Consider the following 16,656-nt stretch of genomic DNA (forward strand, 5'->3'; position numbering starts at 1 on the left):
TTTCCCTTCCCCATTCCCATTTTTGCCCCATAGGGCATAATGGGAGTGGGGAAGGCGCTAATTACGCTGCCGTAAATTACGGCGGCGTAATCAGCATGATGGCAGGTTAGCGCCATGGATTTTATCGCCTGCTAAAAGCAGGCGTTAAAATCAGAATCAGGCGTTAAGGGTTAACAGTGGCGTTAACCCTTAACGCCTGAGTTATAATGAGGCCCTAACAATTGTACCAACAGAACGATGTGATGTGGAAATGATAATTATACCTGACACACACTGGGCAACCAGTCTATTGGGCCTCATTACGACCCTGGCGGTAAGGGGTTAACGCCAGCGTTAGCTGCGCCGACCCCTTACCGCCAATTACGAGGTCCCCTAGCGCCATGGTGCTTTTAACACCTGGGGCCTCATTACGACCCAGGCGGTAAGTTACCGCCTGGGCCGTGACTTTACCACCATGGCGTAAACTACGTTTACGCCATGGTGGTTTGCGGACTTACCGCCCCATTCCGACCTTGGCGGGGCGGTAAGTCCCCAATCCCCATTTACCCTTCCCCATTCCCATTTTTGCCCCATAGGGCATAATGGGAGTGGGGAAGGCGTTAATTACGCCACCGTAAATTACGGTGGCGTAATTAACTCCATGGTCCCTTAGCGCCATGGATTTTAACACCTGCTAAAAGCAGGTGTTAAAAGCGCCATGGCGCTAAGGGACCTCGTACTCAGGCGGTAAGGGTCGGCGCTGTTAACGCTGCCGTAAACCCCTTACCGCCTCGGTCGTAATGAGGCCCCTGCTTTTAGCAGGTGTTAAAATCCATGGCGCTAAGGGACCATGGAGTTAATTACGCCACCGTAATTTACGGTGGCGTAATTAACGCCTTCCCCACTCCCATTATGCCCTACGGGGCAAAAATGGGAATGGGGAAGGGTAAATGGGGATTGGGGACTTACCGCCCCGCCAAGGTCGGAATGGGGCGGTAAGTCCGCCAACCACCATGGCGTAAACATAGTTTACGCCATGGTGGTAAAGTCACGGCCCAGGCGGTAACTTACCGCCTGGGTCGTAATGAGGCCCATTGTGTTTGGACCATGCAATCATATCAATCATCAATCATCAATATTAGGTGAGTGGATTTAATGCAGTACAGCTGTTGGATATAGAACAAACAGTATATTTTGAAATCGTGTGTGCCCTGAGGAGGAAAGAAAAGCAACCAAGCACTGCCAGGAGCAGGGATTCATTAGGAGTGGAATCTTGTGATCTGTGTGAATGGTATAGTCCGAATGTTTGCGTTTCTACCACAGGGATGAAAGCTTTTACCATTGGGTGGGGTATTGATTCATAACAGTGTAGCCATGTGATAGTGGCTTAATTATATTCTAAAATAGTGCCTTCTCTTAGGAAGAAAGGAAAACACAGAGTGCTAGGGTGTGCAAGGATTCAATCTGCGCAGTATTGTGATCTTGGGCAAACGTAAATTCTGTGCTCTTGGATTCCAACCATGATGAGAAAAGCAGCATGAAATCAAGTGAATATTGGAGGTGCAGGAATGTATTACAATCCAGCCATGTGCTATGGTGGTACTAATTATATATTTTGAGTACTTGTGTTATAATCATGATGAAGAAACAGGGGGAATTGGAAAGCGAGGGAATCCATTGTAATGCAGCCTTGTGATCTTGGAAAACCATATTTTCTTGGCTCTGTTCTATGGAAAGGAAACACAAGAAATCACTGCAGTTAGACAGAAGGATTCAATAAGGTGCAGCATCTCAATATTTGGCAAACATATTAGAAAACGTGTTTTCCTCTACAACCTCAGCCACCATTCCATAGAGGCCATCCTGCAAATGGAGCCCAGATTTTCCTAACATGAAAATAATTATTACTTGGGGCAAGCTTGGTAAAACGGTACCTGCTGGTATATCTCCCCTTGCACTCTCCTGTTCGTAACATAGATTGGTCATGAGTAGCCAATAGTCATATATGAGACTTTACTCCTTTGCAAACTGCAAAGAATATTTTGAACTTGCACAAGGGTTCTGGGGGAATCATATTTCATTAATCACATGCAATCAAGTATACTACTGTGCCCTACATCAGGTGATGTAACCTTGTAAATAACATGCATTACACATGCTAAAGTTAAACAATACAACAATAATATCAATATGTAATCTCAAAAGTTTATGTTATTTTATTTCCTCAAAACATGGACATGGGGTACATCGTATGATCCTCTTTGGATACATTGGCCCACTATAAAAGTCATGTAAACAACACTCAGCCCCCAGCAAAGCCATTTGTGCAGGCCTGGCCTATGTTTTCCCTCCAACATTGTTGGTATTGTTAACATTTGCCAGACACTGTCCAAATATGACAGATGCTTCTGATTGCTAACCAGGCACTGCAACAAATGCTCAGATGATGATATTAAATTCCCATGTACACCCTGGAAGAAGGAGGAACCGGAGGGTATCCACACTCCTGAACACCCTGGATTGTCTTCTCAGGTGGCCAGGGTAAGGCCATCACTCTTGAATCCCGACCTTGGTTGTGAAGAAGTGAGGTAGGATCACCTGTGTAGAGAGTCCTTGGGCATTGGGAGCAGGGTGCACCCAGGCGATACATGGAAACCCTCTTTCCCTATTGACAACCAACCTAACCTTTCCCCGACCTTTATGGGTTATTGTAAAACAGCCCCTTCATTTACCCTCATGTGACACTTGACAGTACTGAGACGAGGAAGAGACTGCTGAGAGTGATGAACACTGTACACTTTCACCACTTTAGTACTGGGATGAAGAGGATGCCTATAAAGTGTTGTAAAGGTCAGGCATGCCCCCTTAACCACGGCCAGGTAAGCTTAATTGAAGCACACCTGCAACCTGTTAATGGTTTGCAGGTGTATACAATGGGAGGGAGAGAGCATGAGAAGGATAAGTGAGGCCTTTGTGATCACCATGGAACCTTGTTGGAAGAGAGGTGATCTGCTGGAGAAAACTTTTGTGGGACAGTCTGTTGTGTGCTGCATGCCAAGACATTGGAGACTGCAAGAAGTGGTCTTCTGAAGCATGGCATGGGAGCTGGGGCTCCGTAGAGTGGACTAATGGCAGAGAGGGAAGCCGTGTGGAGAGGATACCCCTTTCCCTTCCATCCGAAGTGCTTGTTCCGCTGTGTCATAAAGATGACAATGGAGTGTCTAAGGGGCAGGATTTGGACTCCTCACATCAGAAGCGCAGTTTGTGGGCTCAGTGCTGTGGGGAAAGCTACTAAAAGGACAGGTGAGTTTCTGTTAGATAGGGAACCAGGTGCGTGCATGATTGAGCATTTCCATTGTTATGAAATACTTTATATTGGAGTGGTCGTGTGTCTCAGACGAGAACGTTTCCAAAGGTCTCCGGTGTCAGATCATTTCCATTGTTGAATGTTAAAGTGCAAGAATACTTTGTATCAGAGTGGTTGTATGTCTTAAAGAAAAACATTTTCTAAAGTCAGAGTACTGGGAAGTTCACTTAAAGTAAAACACATGAATGTTACTTACCAGGCTGAATAAAAACTAAACCATAAGCCAACCAATGCACACTGAATACTGAACTGAATACAAACTTAACAATTAAGCAAAGCTATTGCATGTTGAACTAAGAAATGAAAGAAACGTTATAATTAAACAAAACTGTTTCTCGTTGATTTCAGAGGTAAAGGGAATTGTATAATTAAGCAAAGAAAACTATAGGTTGAATTTCAAAGTGAATGGAACGTTCAAGTTAAACCAAGCCAATGCATGTTACATTCTGAATTACCTAATGTTAAGATGGATTTCTGAAGACCAGACTAGTTTCTTGGAACAGGGTAACATTCTGGACAAGCCAGACCAATCAGGGTAGCATTGGTGGCGGTCAAGACTAGGTCTCAGGAGGGGTGCAGGTGATTGAAAGCCCACAATGAGCAGACACAGCAATGACACTACAAATTGCTCTCAGTTCGGTGTATATCAAAAATACATGTACATTTATTAAAGGCCTTTTTAATAAAACATGCAAAGATGGGCAGTAATACTTAAACCTACACAACACTACTATAATACAATTATAGTATTATTTAGGCCAGTTACAATCGGCCGAAAGAGATGGCACACAATAAGGGTCCACAACCTGTAAGGGAAAGGGGCATACAGTGTAAATATTCTTTAGGCATTCCTTCACTTATCAAATGCTAACTAGAGGCAGTCTGGTCCCTAAGAAGAGTGTGGCCTAGTGCTCAAAAGTACTTTTGGTGTAGACACATGCGATTGGGAGGTAGAGTGAAAAGCAGGGTCTCTTGCAGGGGCTGCAGCGACTCAAGAAGGTGGGTGAGGTAGTGAAGAATAAGGTCCCACTATTTGAGGAGGGTCTCCCTAAGATGTCAGAACAGGATCCAAGAGTTGGGAATAGGGTGGTAGCACAGGCTACCTCGATAAAGGTGAGTGGCCCTCAGGGGATACTCATGCGTAAAAATGGATGGATGCACTAGGGTCCACCAGTAAGGGTTGCAAGTACTCACCGACCCAAGGTGCACTCCTGACCAAACTTTGGCAGTCGAGTCCACTTCTGTTGTGGGTTCAACTGCTGCAATTGTGCAGCTCTGCGCCTTTCAGCGTCTGAGTTCCTGGGATGATTCTGTGGCGAGACAGCGACGATTTCTCCTCTCCTGGTGAAGGGATCAGCTCAAATTCACTGCAGCACATCTCAGGGCAAAGGGGGCACCTACTTTGAGTCATTCATCAAGTGTAACGCTGGCTTTTGCTTTCCTTGGTCTTTTGAAGGAAGACAAAAAACATTTTATACCTGCCTTTAAGTTGCTTAAAGCTCCTGTAAAAAGTGCACAGGTTGTGCTTACCTTGAGTATAACGGTCTTATCCTAAAATAAGATAGAATTATTGCTTCCCTTAGTCTGTGAACTGATAAGCCACTCTAATGGAATATTACATCAAAAGGGTTTACTTACATTGAGTATAACTGTGTTATCCAAAAATAAGTTAGACTTATTGCTTCCCTTAGTCTGTGAACTGGAAAGCAACTATAATTGAATATTAGACCCCAAGGTCCAACTTCACTAGATTAACTGTGTTATCCTGAATCAGAGTTATAGGTGTATACCGTTCCTAGAATCTGTGCTTCAGTAGATCAGAAAAGTATATTGTCCAGTTGATAATACTGTGTGATTTCTTGGTTTGCATCACAGTACAACTGATAGGGTCTACTAACCTGGTATAACGGAAAGTAATCTAAAAGTAACTATTGGTTCTGACATCCTTAGAACTCCTGCTAGGTGTTCCAAATAAGATTATATGTGTTGGTCTGTGCACCTCCAAGCATAGTGTTGTGTTTTTACAATTCTGGTTATATATAATGTCATAGTACTTAATTGCTCCACGATTTATCTGGGCCTACTTGTATTTAAATAAACCATTTATTTTTACAATACATAGTGTTTCAGTGTTTCATTGGACCATTTGTATTACAATTTCATTGAACTGATTCGACAGCCCTCTCTGCCTCCTTAAATAAGCCTGGATGGTCTGTCTACTCTAGCATGAACTCAGCTGGAACAGCCTTACACTAAAAGTGGAGTCTTGTACTCTCTCAGTTGAATGGTTTTACTAAGTTGGACTTCAGAAAAACGGTCCTAACGGAGACGTCTATCGATGAGGAGGAGATCGGGCAAAGGGCCCTGGACCAAAATGGTGCCATTCAGGTAGACATTAATGATGGTCTTGTAGGAGTGTAGGGAGGCCAAGAGGAACTTACACTGAGTGCCACCATTAAGGGGAGAGGAAAAGATAGGAAAGAGAGTCGAGACCATCTGAGAGGTCCATAGATCTGGTGAGGGAATGACAAAGAGGATGTTGGTTAGGGTCTGTGTGGAGGAAATGCCAATGTGGGTTTCAGCCATAGGGAGGCCAGGGTTGGAGACCAGGAAATCCCTCTTGAGCTTTTTCCTACCAGACTTAGTGAGAGGGATAGGATAGGAGATAAAGTAGCAGATAGAGCAGATGGGAGAGATTGAGAGCACCAAACAACGCGCAAGGAGGCAAGAAGGGAGCTTGAGAAAGGAAAGAAGCACAGCCGAGAGCTGAGAACCATCTAAGGCAAAAAGGACACAGGACACAGGAGCAGTGTGTCGGAAGACAGGGGGGGATAATGTAAAAACACCCAGATTCAACTTTCCTAAAAAGAGTGGAAAGGGCCTAGTTTTAAACACAGCAACAATGCAAAACACCCAGATTTGTCTTTCCTAAAAAGAGGGAAAAAGGCCTAGTTTTAAAGGCAGCAACAATGCAAAACACCCATATTTTTCTTTCCTAAAAAGAGAGAAAAGGGCCTGGTTTTAAACCCGGCAACAATGTAAATAGAAATACAACGTTCCAAGGGAGATGAGAGGGAAGACAAAAACAGTACAATTAACTGAGGTGCTTATGGGAGATATGAAATATAGGAATAACTTGAGGGGTGGACCAGATTGGTGAGATGCAGTAATTACTGGCCCCTTGACCGCACCAAACTGGTTTGTTGTAGCAGGATGATGGCTGCAGGCTTCTTGATTCCCCGGCTGACACCAGAAGTCCCAATTGGAGCTGCTACTGTGGCCAATGTCTCGGGGTCCTTCACCAGAGGGGATGCAGTGGGCAGAACACAGAAATATATCTGTGCGCTTTGTGAGAAAAACACTTTAACATACTTTACTACACCACCCATAACACAACTTTATGAACCCTTTTTACCAACAACTCCTTCTACCTTCATGAATAACAACCTCTCTTACTAAAAGTACTTCACCATTACCATTCACCATTACCACATATACCCACTAGCTTTCGTTTACAATTACAGGACAAAAGAAGATCGCCCAAGACAGCTACCGAAAAAAAGAACACTTCACATCCTACAAAGTACTGTAAGGAACTCATGGTGACAACAGTAAAGACAGACACAAGTGATCAAAGTTCATGGGTGTTTATTAAACTGTAAGTGCAGGGTAGAAAAACACCTAACCTAAACCTAAATCTAAGATGGGAGCAAGCGTTGACCATCAAATGAAAAATAAGGCAGTTCTTGTGGCGTCTTGTCAAAGTGAAAAGCCTATACTAAAAAAAAAAAAAACAATTTCCTTACATCTAATTACAGAAAGTGTGTGGGATAGGGTGTTCAAATAAAGGAAAAAGTGTTCACAAATGAGAAGTCAGGATGTGATTGCCTTGAGGTCTCCCTTCCCCAAGTTTTTACCACAGGATAAGATTGGACTTTCGAGCACAGCATACGCTCGAGCCTTCCCAGCGCAAGCTAACTGTTCTTTATTGGCTATTAGGTTCTTCGTTGTTAAATCTCTTTTCAATAAAAGCTTCTTCCCTTCAAGGCATGATGCTCTCAACAAACAAACACAAAGTTCTTGTTCTATGAATATTTTAGGTGATGGCTTCACCCTTGGATCCCCCTCTTCTGGACGCAGACCCCTCACAAGTCATATTCTACAAATTAACAAGACAGTTCCTTTCTCAGTGAACTTTGGGTGATAACTTTCCACCCCTGGATCTCTCTCGGCCTGGCTCGGACCCCAAATGACAAGGGGGATACTTCACTTCCCCTTGTTTTGGAATGTTTCTTGTTTTCACAAATCTTAAAGGTATTTTCAAACAATGTAGTGTGAATTTTCCTCAATTGGGTTCACTCTTGCCAACCTTTACCAACAATTCCTCATGGGACTTTTAGACTTCGCCCCTTTTCATTAGCATCCTTCTACCGGGTTCACTCTTGCCGATCTTCAAGAAACACAATTCATATACTAATTTTCATTATGCAGGATTCACTTCCCCTAGCTTTCACAATTCGCGGTCGGTCAAAGACCCCTGTATGACCACTTTGACCATTCTTTGCCTCTTCCCAAGGCCTTATGGTTACGGTAGTCTTTACCATTGGGTAATCGGCCAGAGTTTCCTGCGTGAGCACCCACGTGGTGGCGGACTCGTCTGTATCTGGTTTACCCCCTCTGTTAATAGTATCCTTTTGCTTTACAAAGTTCAACTTAGCCTCTGGCTACTTTTCATTCAACACAGTTCAGTTTCTTATCAGTGTCCCTCCTCGGCTTGACAATCAGTGGAGGAGGGTCTTGTGTACTGTTGACATCTGGTGTAATACACGTTTGCTATTGTTCGGAGACTTATCATTCCCTCTGCTGAGGTTTCACAGACCTTGGTTGGAAAAGGCAAGGTCAACTCTCTCCTTGTCACCCTCTTGGTCAGCGCTGTCTTTCTCCTCCTCTTGAACTGCTGTTCTGAATTACCCCTTATGTTGTGCTGTCTGTCTTGCTCTTGCTGTGCTGTTGTGCTCCACCTTTTATCCCTGTGGTGAAGGGAAAGGGCTGTCAGGTGTGTGTGTCATTGTGGTCAATTACCTGACTTTGCCTCACACTGGTATTGGGACATGTCAGGAAAACGGCTGTGGTGTTAGTCCATTGTCTTTCATGTTGTGAGAATGTGTATGTGTGGAAAAGGGGGGGGGGGCAGTGTTTTGGAATATCCTACGTGGAAGGATGGGAAAAGGTGTTGAAAGAAGTGGCATTCCGTGTCTCGCCTGTTGATGTCCCAATCCCACTCCCCAAGGAACCACGTCCAGGTGATCCTCCCTCACTGGTCCACCCCCAGGAACTGGATCCAATAGCTATCGCCGTGTCCTGGCCACCTGGATGACGGATCCCCAGGCACTGGCTAGGGAGACACCTTCATGTCTCTCGCAGTAAGCACATTTATATAGCATGTATATCTCTCTAATTGTAACAATGTACCATACATTAGCCTAGAGTATTCTTTTTGAATCAAAAACATGTATGTCACGGTAACTCATTATATTGCAACATGTACACTCTTTCTATTCCCATCTAAACATTGCTCTTTATTCAACACACTACCCATTCCTTATTGGCCAACAACACATCCATCTCTCACCAACATCTATACCACAATTTTGCTTCCTCGCTATTCCATACCCGTATTCACATGAGGTCCTAATTCCAACCCAACAAGTTTCACACTCATTGCATTCCAAATCACTATCACACATTACCACACATACACACACTTCCTTACCAATTTTCCATTATACCCACACAACCCTCATACTTATGCACTAAATCACACCATTATAACAACCACTGTTTTCCTCAAAACATCATAATGCCCCTACATATTCAATCAGACCACCACTCCCTTACTTACTAACCCAAGCCCACACACCTGCATATTCCCAACCACATCTATCATCCCACTACACAGTCACACAGCACTCTGTGTATCTCTACAATCACATCCACACACCCATGCACAATACATGTAAATACATACCAGAAATTTCAAACCCAAATTTTCTTTTTTCCCAACAGACAAAACAGATGCCTACTAAAAAACAACTTTACTGCCAATGGAAGGTCATTCCAGAGTTGAGCAGCTGCCACTAAGAAAGCCCAACCACCTATATGAGAACAGCGGAAGGGAGGCACACATAACAAGCCAGCCAAAGCAGATCGCAAAGAACACTTTGGAAGATACTGGGTGAATTTGGTCCCGAGGTATTCTGCCCCTTGTCCATGCAGTGCCCGATGAACAATGCAAAGTGCCTTAAAATCGATACGCAGGGCCACCGGAAGCCATTTGCAGGGAGCATAGAACTGGCGAAATGTGAGACCCATAAGGTGACCCCATTGCCACCTGGGTGGCAAGATTTTGCAGGCGCTGGAGCAGTTGGACTATACCCTTGCGCTGAGCCATGTATAGGGTGTTACAATAGTCCAATAGGCTCAGACCCATAGCTGCAACCAGCGGTGGACACAGGGTGGCAGATAGCATGGGAAACACCTTTTTTATATTTTAAGATGGAAATGGCCAACTGGCAGACTGCAGATACTTGATCATTCATAGAGAAGGAGGCGAAAGAACCACTCAAATTTTTCACCTTAGTCACCGGAATGGGGAGGGGACTGAGAGAGGAAGGCCAGAAGGAGGACACCCAAAGTGAAGGATCAGGGGGGAATCTACCACCTACACCTCTGTCTTGTCCACATTCAACTTCAGCCAATTGTGGTTCCTCCACGCAACCACGGCCGTCAGACAGTGATGAAGGCACAACGACATCTCAGCCTGGTCAAGATCTAAACGGATCAGAATCTGAGTGTCGTCAGCATAAGAATAGTACCTGATGCCGAGGTAGTGGATGAGAAACACTAAAGGCCAAATATAGATGTTAAAAATAATAGGAGACAAGGCAGATCCCTGTGGCACCCCACAGCCAAGGTGGCAGGAATCAGAGAAGAAAGGAGGAAGAGAAAGAATCTGAGTCCGTTCGGCCAGGAACTAAGAGAACCAGGCCAGCACCTGACCGGAGATACAAATCTGGGTAAGGCGGGTCAACAAGGTCGGGTGGTCCATAGTGTCAAAAGTAGATGACAGGTCTAATCGAATCAGGGCACCAACCCCACCTGCATCCACCAGCCAGGCCATATCGTCCTGGACCTATAGCAAGACACTTTCTGTGCCCCAGCCAGGCCTAACGCCCGATTGGTCAAGGTCCAGAAGTTCAGAAGACTCCAAATATGAAGCTAGAAGGGGCTAGGCCTAAAGCCTGATTGGGCTGGGTCGAGAACTTCAGAAGACTCCAAATATGAGGATCGAAGGGGTGGAACCAGAGACTCCAGAAACTTCATAAGAAAAGAAGAAAGAGAAAATTTAAAACATTAAAACAAAACTGCTAGTAACCTCACTCAACGAAACTAAACCAGCCATCATTAAAAGATTTAAGATCTCTCTTGCAAAAACTAAAAGTAAAAAAATGTACAAACAAAAGGAGACCTACTAATGAGCCTAACACTATATCTAGTAATGTTAACGTTGCCACAGTAAAGCATTACGTTCTTCACAATCTTATAAAGACAGCTAAAAGGTCATAATCTACCCTTAAAAACGACCACAGAAGACTAATCATTGAAGCTCTAATTGACAGTGCATTTCTGTTAAAGAGAACATTTTTATATTGATTTTAAACAGAATGAAAACACTAACTAAATTAATGAATACATTAAAAAAGTACTTCTAAACATGCGTACTGTCAACAAAGATACCTTTTCAAACTTCTGTGTAGGTGAATAGATTCACACAGAATCAGATTTCAAAGAGTTTATAAACAAGAACAACAAAAACAAAACAATTGTCATAGACAGTAATGGTGACGGTATGAAATTGTGCCAGACACCATTATGGCAAAAGAAACTGTTATAGAACAAACCTCCCCAACAAACGCTCAACCAAATGTTCCTTTCACCCAAACAAACTGTCCAGTGTATAAATGGACATGCAGCTCAATATGTAAAGTATGCCAACAATCCTTTACATCTTTATGACAATTCCTCAGTCACTATGTCAAACTAAAAGACAAAAGTAGAATGAAAAATGTACAAATCATAGACTCCTGCCCTGTGTGCAGCCGCACTTGACTGCAAGAACATTCATTAGCCTGCATTTCAGGAATGGCTTGCAAAAGCACCTTCCACCACATCAAAGAGTTAGCAATACACCATTCCACTATACAAATTCTTTTGCATAGACTGTACTATATGAAAGGTCCTGCTCTAGAACTCAAACATTTAAATAACATTCTCCTACTTGGAACAGCCAAATAACTCCTTCAAGAAATAGAGCACATGCAAAGTACATATTTTGGAACTGAAGTTGACTTAGAAAATTCAGTAACTTCACAAAACTTTAGCAAAAGCCTTGCAAACACCAACCTCCTAACAAACGCATCCAAAAAAGAAATAGCTAAGTTTCAAAACACATCTGCTGAAATACCAGGCCAAGTATGTGTCTGTTGTTGCAGAACCTTTTATAAAAAAAAGCACATATAAGAGTAGTTATTGCCTATGAAATAGAGGACAATGAGCAATTCCAATGGTTCCAATTAACTTTATATCTAACAACAGAAAATAAATACAAAATAGCTGATACCTCAATAGTCTGCACATACAGCAATACAAAGCTTCACACTAACAAAATGCCATCAGGTGCTATCACTAATAATTTAGAAATATTCCCACTTCCAAAGGCTCTCCAACAACTTATCTTATTTGAAAAAATTATAATACAAACAGTACACCCATTTCAAGCTATAATACACCTTCAACTGAAAACTGCCAAATTGCTTCCATCTGAGTTACTAAAAGACATTCATGACAAAGTAGTATATTTGCCATTAGATATTAAAGAAAATATAGAAACTCTAGGAGTACAACGGCCAATAGATCGATCTGTGATTTTACTAGTTATTGGTATACCAACAAAAGACAAAACATGTGGCAACAACTAGTCAATTTAAACAATGTTAGGCAAGCCCTAAAATATCTAAAAGAAAACAATGAATACTAAAGATATAAACATAGCGGGAAATTTAAGATAAACCACCCCAATAATTCAATATTAACACCAACTGACCAGTGTGACCACATAGATCCTATTACTGTAGCCAACATTTTAAACCAGTATACAGTTCACCCTCTACACTGCAAAGACAACATTGAAGATGAATTAGAAACATGTCAAATGTGTCAAGCCAAAGGATCCCCAATGAGCAAATGGGAGAAAAGTGTAGAAGCACATTATTTGAGGAACGGAGTTGTAGAGGTTGTAGTGGTTGTTGGGAGGTCTGTCGGAAGCGGCTGAATCAGTGTTCGCTTTCAGTGCGGCTTGACAGACGACCACGTAGCGGAAGGTTTTTTCCTCTAACAGGAAGAGAGGAAGAACGGGTGTGAGAGGCATTGGGGCACAGGCGAGCGTGCAGGCTAGCGTCCCTGCGGTTGCAGGCTCAGGCTGAGGCCGTGGTCACGGCCATGGCTGAATTTGGAGATTTGACTGGAGACCGGAGACCGCAGTGTGTTACGTGACCTGGGTGGGCGCACTGAAGCGGTCAGCTTCGGCCATATGCGTGAGGTGAACTGTAGGTGCACCAGTCTGCCTCGTTAGCCCCTGAGGAAGTTTGGGAGTCTGGGGGAGTAAGTAAGTGAGTGAGTTGGTCAGCAAGTGAGTTCAGAGAAATTAGAAGCTGACCTGCTGTCTCGCCCATCGGCTGACATCTGCTGACTAAGCATTGTTAATGTTGTTAATATTTTTGGCACTGATGACTAGGCTCTGTTAACATTTCTGGCACTGGATCTTTGGAGGTCGAGTATTGTGTGCCGGGTGCCAGATCCGAGTGGGGGTCTGTGGAGACTGGTCTCTTTGATCCCTCCGACTGATCATTATATGGGAAGAGCTACGGCTTTCTTTTGGCTTTCTTTTGGCATCATGCTTTGTGTTGGTGCCTGAAAGAATAGAGTTGAAAGTGGTCAAAAGCGGGAGACTGTGGAAACATTGTTTCTTTAATCCCGCTAATTAGGCTTTGCTTTGTTCTGGGAGAGCTGTGTGAGGCTGAGAGCTGAGTGATCATACAAAGTAGGAATTGTACTGGTTCACGCTTTATTCCAGCTGCCAGCTACTCCTTCCACATTGTGTACTCTTTAAAACAGCAGCCAACCACTAGGTAGTGGGAAAGCTCAGAGTCAGGGTCTGCAGATTGGGTACTGGTCAGTCGCTTGTGGTGTGACCCTCGTCACAGGCTCCAGAAGAGACTACAATTGAAGTTAAAATAAACTCCCGAAAATACACTATTCTGCACTATATAGCGGAGTGTGTAGTAGTTTATCTATGTTAGTGATGAAACTCTATAGCAACCCATTGATGGATGATCTTAGAGCCCTGGAGCAGGATGGACCCATTCCAGTAACTGGAGCAATTAACTCTTTAGCCCTAAACAGGGTTCCTGAAAATTGCCTGGAGGAAAATAGTGGAAGCTCAGTAGAATACCCCACGACTCATGTCATCCAGGCCCAAGTGCACTCAAAGGCTCCTATCCAGGCTGGACTGGAGTTTCAGACGCCGGGGTCAAGATCTGGCCAAATTGAAGGAAAGGAAGTGTTGCCCACGCATGGAAGCATGGTTTGGGATACACACTAACAACTAAAAAATCCAGAAAAAAATTGGCAGCCATTTTGGGAAAAAAAAGATGTACAAGTGTAATGATGTAGATATACGGGCAATCAACCAAGACCTTACATCGCAGCAAAATGTGAATGAAAATGGAAAGGTGGTTGCACATGAATCTTCCTACACTATTGAGTCTGTGCTTGAAGAAGATAGACAGTATGGCCAGGTTGACAAGGGATTTCAGATCAAAGATGTTATATGCACCCTATCTTCTGGGGACAACTCTAGAGATGATTTAGAGGAGTGCTCAGTAGTTCCAGAGTCCTTATCACCATTGAATATCACACTAGCGAGAGACAATAATACCTTTAATTCATTGATTTCTGCCTTCAAACTTTTAAGGACAGAGGTCCAGGGGCAAGCAGGGATCCTCCTAAAATTGACAAGGGAGGTGGCAGATTTAGATTCAAACTTGGTAGGGTGCAACAACATCATCAATTCCTCCTTGGTACCGTTGGTAAATGATATGAGATTGGAAAGCTCTACGTCAGTCGTAAAAACAATGGTCGATGGGAAGGAAGGCCATGCGTCTCCAGCAGGACAGTAAACTTATGCTAAGGTTGGTGACAAACAGGGACTCTGGTCACTTTTGGAAGGTGAAAAATTAATTGGAGGGTCATTCAAAAAGCTCACTCTGCAACCTGGTCCTTGTAAAGGTTTGGGTGGATTATCTAGCTCTCACATTTGGCACATGTAAAAGTCCCACGTCTGTAGTTTCGGAGAGTGTGAAATGGGAACTCCAGCTAGACACGCAGAGTTTGGAGGAAATGATTAAGAAGAGCTCGTCCTCCAAAGCAGCAGGTCCAAACGCGCTGACTTATTCAGTGTTAAAAGATAACTCAACTATATGGGCCAAGTTGTTAGTGTGGTTAAATGGGGAAATTCTGCTAAAGAAAGCACTTCTTCCGACCTGGAAGTCGGCCATAATAATTCCACTTTACAAAGGTGGGGATAGTATATCACCAATCAATTATCGCCCAATTGTCCTTTCACATATAGAGGAAAAACATTTTATGAAAATCCTCTTAGGCGAGGTGGAGAAATGGGTAAAAGAACATAAGATCCTCTCTTAGTACCAGACCGGTTTTAGTAAGGGCCTCTCAATAGCTTTAAACGGGGTCACTCTCAATGTCATGTCAGAGAAGTCGGGTAAGCCAGGAGGAGGTCTGCTGTACGGGCGTGGGTGGACTTCTCTAGAGCGTTTGATCAGCTGGACAGGTGTAGGTTATGGGCAAAGTTAAGAGCGTGGGGCATCCCTGAGGGGCTGTTCGCCATGCTGATCGAATTCCACAAAGACAATACCATAAGAATTCGACTTGATGAGGAAGGAAACCTGTCTGTGTCTATCAAAGTGGAAAAGGGGTTTGGCAGGGGTGTTTGGGTGCCCCGTTGTTTTTCAATTTATATTTGTCAGGTACGGGGGACTGCTTGAAGCCCTGTGCGTTGGCCAGTCCAGTGATCGGTAGAACAAGGATTCACTAGCTGGCATACACAGATGACATGGTTCTTCTAGATTGCTCTCCTATAGGACTCCAGAGATTACTTCATGGACTGGACTGTTATGCCAGGGAAAATGGCTTAGCACTCAACCCAAAAAAATGAACAATTATGGTGTTTAGACAAAATCGTAAAAAAAATCCCTTACAGTCATTGGGCGATAGGAGGACAGCAAATTGAGAGAGTTGAAGAGCTGGTACATCTGGTATTCAAAATATATGTGTCTCCTAGGATTTGCAAGGTGGAAAAGGATCTGCAAAGTCATTACTGGCCCAGATGAAAAAATGTTGTTAAAATACTGTACATTTTCTATACTGCCTCTAATTCGTTCCTATAAAGCAAAAGCCACACCATTTATGCTTTATGGGCTCGAAACTAAACTCCTCCTGTGGCACACAGACAGGCAGAAATGGGAGGGTATGGTGTGAAAGAAAGTTTTCAATCTTCCCATGTGTCTCTCAATGAGCCTCCTTAGATTCGAACTAGGGTTAAGTTACATAAAAAATCATTGCAGATTGGAAGCTGATGTCACTCTTTAGGCTTATTTCCGCTGCACAGGATAATTCCCTATACGGAGACAGTAGAGAGCATTCTGAGAGGGGCGGTTCGGAGAGTCTGAGAAAATTGGAAAAATGGGCCTTTGAGGAACTATCAAAGGCAAGCACAGATTTGGATACTTTGCAACATAATCCCTGCAAGGCCAAATAAAACTGGCAGAAATGGATTGGATCACTAAAATTGACTTGATGCAGGCCAAAGGAAGATCCAATCAATTCATAGTTGAAGAAAATAATCTGGGCTTCGTTACAAGCTATTTGGTTAAATTTCCGGACTGGAAAATAAGAAATAATTTCCTTAGAATCCGATTAAATGTTGCAAGAACTGGTGAAGTCTTGGCTCAAAGAGGCCAAGGTGATTCAGCACTAAAGCTATGTGAAAACTGTTTGAACCCAAAATGCCCAACTTCGAAACATCTCTTAATGGACTGCCAAGGAACTGGTGAAGTCAGAGCCCGACTGTTCACTAGATTTGTTTTTTTGAGTGCTAACTTCATACCAAAAAT

The sequence above is a fragment of the Ambystoma mexicanum genome, chromosome 5p (genome assembly GCF_040938575.1).
Source record: "Ambystoma mexicanum isolate Mex_15411 chromosome 5p, UKY_AmexF1_1, whole genome shotgun sequence".
Lineage (NCBI taxonomy): Eukaryota > Metazoa > Chordata > Amphibia > Caudata > Ambystomatidae > Ambystoma > Ambystoma mexicanum.